Here is a 9,211-nt window from a genome sequence, read left to right as displayed (position 1 = left end):
AAGGAGCTCCAGTGATAGTTTCTGCTTCCCCATTGCTGACATTATAAACATACCACCACACATGGCTTTTTAATGTAGGTTCTGGGGATTGAACTCTGGTCCTCATGCTTACAAGGGAAGTGCTTTACTGACTAGACCATCTCTTCATCCTGGATACTTTCCCTATGAGAGCACAACCGAGAAGGGTGTAGAAAGTTACCCTGTTCTTTGTATGACTCCAGAGATAGACCTGCCTGGGGTGATATGAGGGAATGAAAAAAAGGCAGACAGCTGGACATATGTATATACAGAAAATCTGGGATTGAGTGATGGGCTCTGATGGAGAACGGGCAGTACTTTGGAATCTCATCATGCTTACTATGTAGAGTTTAACAGAAACTTGAGGTCATCGAACACTACTGAACAAGGAGGTGGGGTTGTTATATACAGATAAGCAAGGAGACAGGGTATATATTATATAGTTCCACCAAGGCCAGAGGTTTAACTAATTTATGTACGGGCGGTCTCTATAGGAGAGCAGTCTTCAGGCTGTAAATATCCTGAATATATTTACAGGTAAGAGAAACTATAGTGGACATTTTCTGCACACACTGTCAACACTAGCCCATGGTCCCCCAAGGAAGACTTTCCCTTCCCTCTGAGCCCTAGACAATGAGGTGCTTGATATGACTGTGCCCGTGCCAACAGCAAACATTCACTCAGGACCTAATTATTCACTCAGGGCTTCCTCCAATCTCTATAGAAAGTTCTCATCTGTACAATAAGACATATAAAGAGAACAAAGACCAAAAAAATCAGAAAGGAAAATATGTCCAGGTAGTAAGATAACACAATTGCTTTAGTAGAAAATGTCAAGAATCTACAATAGAGTAATAAGTTAATGTGTTCAAACAACAATATTTTATAAAAATAAAAATCAACATTGGAAATGTAACTATACAGTAGAGAAATTTCTCTTTGCAGTGGGCAGCAGTTAATGTAGAGATGCATAACTGGTCAAAGTGTTGAGAATAAGTAATGTTGAGTGCTTAGCCTTAAACTGGACATCTGTAAGTACTCGACCAAGGCTTAGGAAACACTGTGGAAGGGTGTTTAGGCCTATCTAGTGGTAGTGGAAGGAGGGATTTTGTGGTAGATATGATCAAGAGACATCGTATGCATGTACAAGCTTTCCAAAAATGAACAAAAGATACTCTATTAAAATGTATACATGAAGCTGGGCTGTGGTGGTGCACGCCTTTGATCCCAGCACTGGGGAGTCAAAGGTAGGGGGATCTTTGTGTGTTCGAGGCCAGCCTGGTCTATAGAGTGAGTTCTAGGACAGCCAGGGCTACTTAGAGAAACCTTGTCTCAAAAACAAAACAAAAATCTCAAAAATAAATAAACAAGAAAAACTATGTATGTTGTGGTATATGTCTGTAATTCCAGCACTCAAAAGGCTTAGAGGCAGGTGTATCTCTTATCACTTCAGGCCAGCCTGGTCTATACAGCAAGTTCCAGGCTAGCCAGAGCTACATAATAAAACATTATAAAAAAATAATATTTTATTTCTAAAAAAAGAATGTTCTGGTGGAACACACTGCTGGATTAGGTTTTAAAAAAACTCAGGATGAATTTGATATAAAGAACCATCTTCAAGTGCTTGCTTCAGCAGCACATATACTAAAATTGGAACGGTACAGAGACGGTTAACATGGCCCCTGTGCAAGGATGACACGCAGATTTGTGAAGCCTTAAAAAAAAAAAAAAGAACCATCTTCAGTAGAAGTGGACTTGTCTTCAAGAGTGTGATCTTCTCTAGTGGAGGATCCAAGTTCATTGCCCAGCAAGTGGTTCACAGTTGCATGCTACCTATGGGTATCATCTTCTTCTGGCCTTTATACGCGCGCGCACACACACACACACACACACACATCTGCCTCTCTAATTTTTTAAAAAAAAAATATCTTCAGATAGTAACAAAAAAGTCCCACAGGCTTCTTCTAAGAAGTCTGGAGTAGCCAGTCTTGGCCTGTATTTCAATAATAGACTTGTGATGTGTCCAATTTTTGTCACTTTGCTTTAAAAATGGTGTAGATTAATTCACATACCAATAGAATACCAATAGGTCACAATCATAAAAAACAGATTAAACAAAAGTCTAACTATTGGCTTTGCTTTTTTTCCCCCCTGCTGGAGCTTTGCTGAGATTTTTCAGTACAATACTACAAAGGTCCACAAGATGGCGACAGAACTCTAAAATACTTTCAAAAACTAGCTTTGGAAAAGCTCTGGTATTGCCCTGATGAAAGTAAAAGTTTGAGGACTACTGAGAACTCAAGAACAAAGGCAATGGGTTTCTGATCCTACTGCACGCACTGGCTTTGTGGGAGCCTAGGCAGTTTGGATGCTCTACTTACTAGACCTGGATGGAGGTGGGGGTTCCTTGGACTTCCCACAGGACAGGGAACCCTGATTGCTTTTCGGGCTGGGGGGGGGGGGGACTTAATTGGGGGAGGGGGAAAGAAATGGGAGGCTTTGGCGGGGAAGAGACAGAAATCTTTAATAAATAAATAAATTAAAAAAAAAGTCCGGTGGTGGTGCACACCTTTAATCCCAGCAATCGGGAGGCAGAGGCAGGCAGATCTCTGTGAGTTCGAGGCCAGCCTGGTCTACATACAATACCTAGTTTCAGGACAGCTAGGGTTGAGAAACCCTGTCTGGAAAAACAAAACAAAAAAGTCTCCTTAAGAATTTATGGATTTGTTTCAATGCTTGCTCTGCTAATTTTTGCAAGGTGTAAGCTTTGTTTCGATAAATAACACTGCTAAAGAGCAATGTTGCTGAGTTAATTTGGTGTTTTGACATCAAAACCGTCTCCTTAACTCTCTACTCTCTCTATGACCTCTCTTATGTCTCTGTTATGACCTCTAGTCCCTGGTCCCTGTCAACAGAACTTCAGAACATAGGGCTGGAGAGTGTTTATTGCTCTTGAGAATTTGGTTGTCAGCACTCACATAGCAGTTCACAATCACTGGTAACTAACCATAGCTCCAGAGAATCCAACCCATCCTCTGGCCTCCTTGGTTTCTTACATGCATGTGGTGCATATAAACTCATGCAGACATAGAAGGAAGGGTATATAAGAGGGTTTATAAGGAAAAAAGAAAGGAAAATTATATAATTATATTCTAATCTCAATAAATAAAATTTTTAGATTAAATTTCAGAAACGCTTCATAAACTGTAGTAGGAGACAGCTTGTTTGTTCCAGACTGCTCAGCCCTGAAATAAGCACACAGAAACTATATTATTTGCAATACTGTTTTTCCAACAGCTTAAGTGTATTTCCGACTAACTCCTATATCCTAAACTAACCCATCTCCATTAATCTGTGTATCACCACATGGCTGTGACTTACTGGCAAAATTTCGGCATGTCTGTCTCTGGAGGCAGTTTCATGGCTTCTCCCTGACTCCACTTCTTTCTCCCAGCATTCAGTTTAGTTTTCCCAGCCTAGCTCTATTCTACCCTATTAGGCCAAGCCAGTTTCTTTATTTATTAACCAATAAAAGCAACACATGCCGGGCGGTGGTGGCGCACGCCTTTAATCCCAGCACTTGGGAGGCAGAGGCGGGCGGATCTCTGTGAGTTCGAGGCCAGCTTGGTCTACAAGAGCTAGTTCCAGGACAGGCTCCAAAACCACAGTGAAACCCTGTCTCGAAAAACTAAAAAAAAAAAAAAAAAAAAAAAAAAGCAACACATATACAGAAGGACTTCCTATACCAATAAACCACGGAAGGCAGTGTAATGCAGTGGTAAGGGAGTGGATTCCAGAGGCTTCTTGCTTGTGTTGAAATATAGCCCCAAAGTTACTATTTGTTATTCATCAATCATTCACTTGTGTGTCTCAGTTTCTCTTTCTGCAAGATGGAGATTATAGTGCCCTTTATACTGGATTATTCCTGGGGTTAGGTCAAGTTGAAAAGTATGAATGCACTTAGAATAAATCTAGCACATGAAATGTAAAATTTTGTGGAATTCAAATTTAAGGATTTTTTTCTAGTCATGTATGGAGTTACCTCAATTTGATTTTGATTTATTAACCAGATTAATGGATTGCTGAGGATTTTTTTCTGAGGATTTTTTATGACAAAAAAAAAGTCTAGCCAGGCTGTGGTGGTGCACACCACTAATTAATTAATTTTGGGAGGCAGAGGTAGGCAGGATCTCCGTGAGTTCGAGGCCAACCTGTTCTACAGAGCAAGTTGCAGGACAGCCAGACAGGGTTGTTATATAGAGAAACCTTGTCTCAGAGAACCAAAAGAGAGAGGGGGGGGGCAAGTAGATCTCTATTGAATTTGAGGCTAGCCTAGTCTACATAGCAAGGTCTAAGTCAAGCCTACATGGTGAAATTCTGTCTTAAGGGAAAAAAAACCTCCAGTCAGTGAGTTTGCTCAATGAGTTAAGTAAGGCTTTTGCTACCAAGCCTGACAAGAACCTGAGTTCAGTACCTAGGACCTACATGGTGGAAGGACAGAGACCATTTCTTCAAGTTGTCCTCTGACATTATGGCACTTTTTCTTTATATGTAAAAAAAAAATTAAGTTTAGGGGATTGGGGAGCTAGCTTAGTAAAGTGCTTGCTGTGCAAACATGAAGATCTAGGTTTGATCCTGGGCCCTTATTTTAAAACGCTGATGTGGTGGGTATACAATGGTAAGCCCAACACCAGGGAGAAAGAGATGTCAGTCATAGCATAATGGGTGAGCTCCAGGCTAATAGAAGACCATGAATCAAAAAACAGGGTGGAATGCCCTTGAGGATGACATACCTAAGACTGACTTCTGGCCAGTACATACATCCCAACAGACATACAAACACACATAAGTCCAAGCTGAGCATGATGACACATGCCTGTTATCTTGGTCCTCCAGAGGCTGAGACAAGAATGACTTTAATTTTTTTTTAATTTTATTTTATGTGTTTGAGTGTTTGCCTATGTACATACCATGCACACCTGTGTCCATGGAAGCCAGAAGTGGGTGTTTGATCCCATGGAACTGGAGTTACAGATAATCGTGAGCTGTCATGTGGTTTCTAGGAATAAAACCTGGTTCCTCTCTCTGCAAAAGCAACAAATGTTCTTGGCCACTGAACTGTAGTGGCATTTCAATTGTATTTTGATAAATAAAGCTTACCTGAGGATCGGGAGAGTAAAACAGCCACACTAGTCATACTTATAGCCAAGCAGTGGTAATACATATCTTTAATCCCAGTAGCCACAATGGTTGCCACAGAAACTGGGCAGCACATGCCTTTAACCCAGTGGTGCACGCCTTAATCCTAGCCGTAGAAAGGATTATAAAATGGGAGGAGACTGCTCTCAGACAGTCTCATTCTGAGATTCCTGGAGGCAGGATCGCCATTTTGAACTGAGGTCAAGATAAGAGCCGGTGGCTGGCTGCTTTGCTTTTTGGATCTCTGGGTTGAACCACAATTTCTCTTTCTGAGTTTTTATCAATTGTGCTTCAAACCCCAATTTCAGTCTCTGTGGTATTTTTTCTTAGTTTTTATTAATTGTGCTTCACTGAACCATTTCTCTCGCCTCTTCACTGTGATTGTTTAAAAATCAGTATTATATTCCTGTGTCCATTCACTTAAGGGTTTTAGCTAGAACTCATTCAGGTAGACCACTCCCTGGTAGTGTTTGAGTATATCATCATGTTGCTCTTTCTCTGTCCTACAAAACTGGAGTTAAATCAAGAAAGCCTTTAACTTTGTCATTAAAACCAGTGTTGTTATTAACACCTTTTATGCCTTTTAAAAATAAAATTTATTCGTTGACAGTGTTTGACCATACTCAAATCCCCCTCCTTTTTTTGTTTTTTTTCTAAACAAGGTTTCTCTGTGTTGCTCTGGCTGTCCTGGAACTCTATCTGTAGACCAAGCTGGTCTTGAACTGAGAAATCCACCTGCTTCTGCCTCAGAGCTAGTTCCAGGACAGTTATGGCTGTTACAAAGAGAAATCCTGTCTCAAAACAAAGAAAAAAAATGATGAACCTGGAGGCAAGCCTGGAAGACATTTTCCTTTCTTTTCAATTTTGTTTATTTATTTTACATTCCTCCTCTCACTCACTCCCCCACCTCCCCTTTGCCCCCCCCTCCTAAATCTACCCTTCCTCAGTATCCACTCAGAAAGGGGCAAGCCTCCCATGGACATCAGTAAATCATGGCATATCAAGCTGTGATTAGATCAAGCACCTCCCTCTGTATTCATGCTGGGCATGGCAATCCAGCATAAGGAATAGGTTCTCAAGAGCGAAGCAAAGCACAAAGAACAGCCCCTACTCCTATTGACAGAAGTCCCACAAATAGACTAAGCTGCACAACTGTCACATATATGCAGAGGGCCTACGCTGGTCCCATGCAGGCTCGCTAGTTGCTGGTTCAGATTCTGTGAGTTCCCATGAGCCAGGCTGGCCATTTCTGTGGATTTTCCCGTGATGTTCCTGACCTCCCTGACTGCTACAATTCCTTCTCCCTCCTCTCAGTAGGACTCTCCAGGCTCAGCCGAATGTTTGGCCTTAGGTTTCTGAATCCACATTCATCAGTCACTGGATGAAGGCTCTCCAATGAAAACCAGGATAGTCACCAATCTGATTATAGAGGATGGCCAGTTCAGGCTATGTATCACTTCTGCAAGGAGTCTTAGCTGGGGCTATCCTTATAAACTCCTTGGAGTTTCCTTTGCATTGAGCTCCTATCCTACCCTGAAAAGCCCCCCTTTCCAGTCATTGCTCTCAGCACTCTCTCCCTCCAACCCACTCCCCAGCCTAATCCCTCAAGTTCCCATACCCACTCACCTGCAGTTCACCCAGGAGATCTCTTTCCCTTTTCTTGGCCCTCCTTCTTACCTAGCCTCCCTGAGGCTGTGGATTGTAACATAGCTATCCTTTACTTACAGCTTTCCATCTTCTGATATCTTCTCCAAAGACTGGAAGTTCTTGTCATACAGGCCTTTCACTTGCTTGGTTAGAGTTACCCCAAGATATTTTATATTGTTTGTGGTTATTATGAAGGGTGTTGTTTCCCTGATTTCTTTCTCAGCTCTTTTATCATTTGTATATAGGAGGGCTACTGATTTTTTTTTTTAGTTACTCTTGTATCCAGCCACTTTACTAAAAGTGTTTATTAGCTGTAGGAGTTCCCTGGTAGAATTTTTGAGATCACTTATATATACTATCATGTCATCTGCAAATAGTGATACTTTGACTTCTTCTTTTCCAATTAGCTTCCCCTTGATCTCTTTTGGTTGTCTTATTCCTCTAGTTAGTACTTCAAGTACTATATTGAATAGATATGGGGATAGTGGACAGCCTTGCTTGTTCCTGATTTTAGTGGAATTGCTTTGAATTTCTCTCCATTGAATTTAATGTTTGCTGTCAACTTGATGTATTTTGCTTTTATTATATTTAGGTATGTTCCTTGTACCCTTGATCTCTCCAAGACTTTTTATCATGAAGGGGTAATGGATTTTTTGTCAAAGGTCTTTTCAGCATCTAATGAGATGATAATGTGATTTTTTTCTTTCAGTTTGTTTTTATGGTGGATTACATTAACAGATTTTTATTTTTTTTTATTTTTTTTTGTTTGTTTTTGTTTTTGTTTTTCGAGACAGGGTTTCTCTGTGGTTTGGGAGCCTGTCCTGGAACTAGCTCTTGTAGACCAGGCTGGTCTCGAACTCACAGAGATCAGCCTGCCTCTGCCTCCCAAGTGCTGGGATTAAAGGCGTGCGCCACCACCGCCCGGCTATTAACAGATTTTTGTATGATGACCATCACTTACATCCCTTTCATCCTTTACATCTCTGAGATGAAGTCCAGTGATCATTTAGTGATGGATGGGGTAGGGCCCAGCCCACTGTGGGTAGTGCCATCCCTGGGCTGGTGGTATAAGATGAAAGGAGGAACAAGCCTTAAGCAGCACTACTCCATGAAGCCTCTGTATCAGCTTCAGCCTCTCAGGTTCCTGATTTGAGTTCCTGTCTTGGTTTCCTTTCATGATGAACAGTGATATGGAATGGTAAGCCAAATAAATGTTCTTCTCCCCAAGTTACTTTTTGGTCAATGTGTTTCATTGAAGTCATAGAAACCCTAACTAAGCCACCTGGCCCCTTTGGTTTTGTTTTTGTCACCACTGAGTTTAGCCAGGGCAGCTGCTATGAACATTTGTATCTCTATCCTGAGGTATGTTGAAAAGTTTTCTAGACCTACTTAGGACAGTAACGTTGGAAAGACAAAGTGTTTTGTAAGGGAATTGTTACACTGTATCTTCCTACCAATAGTATACAAGACTTGTTACCTGTTCCTCACCAGCACCTGCTCTTTGACCTTTACTTGATTTATACAGTGTAAGTCTCTTTGTTTCAGTTATTCTGACTTCTTGAATTTTCCTTTTCTTTGCACTTACTCTTTTCTTCTACCTAAAGTGTCTTGTCCTAATTTGGTTTCTGTTGCTATGATAAAACACTAACCAAAAGCAACTTAGGGAGAAAAGGGTTTATGTGGCTTACACTTCCCAATCACAGTCCACTCTTGAGGGGAAGCTAAGGCAGAAACTCAAACAGGTCTGGAACCTGAAGGCAGGAACAGAAGCAGAGGCCATGGAGGAATGCCACTTACTGGCTTGCTTTTCCATGACTTGCTGTTTGCTTTCTTATATGGACCAGGGCCACCTGGCCGGGGACTAGCACCCCTTCCACATCAACTATCTATCAAGGAAATGTTTCATAGACTTTCTTACAGGGTAAACTAGTGGAGACCTCTTTTCAGATAACCTTAGCTTTGATGAAAACCAACCAACACAACCCCTATTGTTTGTTCTCTCTTGCCTCCTCAGCTTGTCTGTGAGTACTTCCTTGTCCAACCCTTTTAAAACTCCTTCTCCCTTTCCTCAACCCTACACTTACTTGTTTCTTCAGTGTATTTTTACCACAGGGGAAATTGTGGTATGGGAGTCTGCAGGTCCAGCCCACTGCTATACCTGGAATTTAGAGCAAGTAGGGTGACTTTTGTAATCATTCTTAGACTTAACTGAATGATTTTCATTGAGATTTTATTTGCTTTTCTTAATTATTAGTGAAGCAGATTGTATTTTTATTGGCCTACTCAAATACTTTGTCCATTTTTCTATTAGGCTGTTTCATGATTTCTTATTGATTTGTTAGGTGTT

General features: G+C 41.1%; 1 non-coding gene across 1 annotated transcript; it reads left to right on the top strand.

Annotated features, from left to right (window-relative positions):
• The first annotated feature begins 1,638 nt into the window (after positions 1-1,638).
• Positions 1,639-1,745, top strand: LOC121443799. The gene has a single exon (XR_005973706.1). It is a non-coding gene; the product is annotated as a U6 spliceosomal RNA (small nuclear RNA).
• Positions 1,746-9,211: the final 7,466 nt, after the last annotated feature.

Source organism: Microtus oregoni, unplaced genomic scaffold (assembly GCF_018167655.1).
Source record: "Microtus oregoni isolate MIOR12 unplaced genomic scaffold, Mior012 000002F_ref0000024, whole genome shotgun sequence".
Classification (NCBI taxonomy): Eukaryota; Metazoa; Chordata; class Mammalia; order Rodentia; family Cricetidae; genus Microtus; species Microtus oregoni.
The sequence above is the reverse complement of the archived record's forward strand: the minus strand, read 5'-3'. Positions and strand labels throughout refer to the sequence as shown.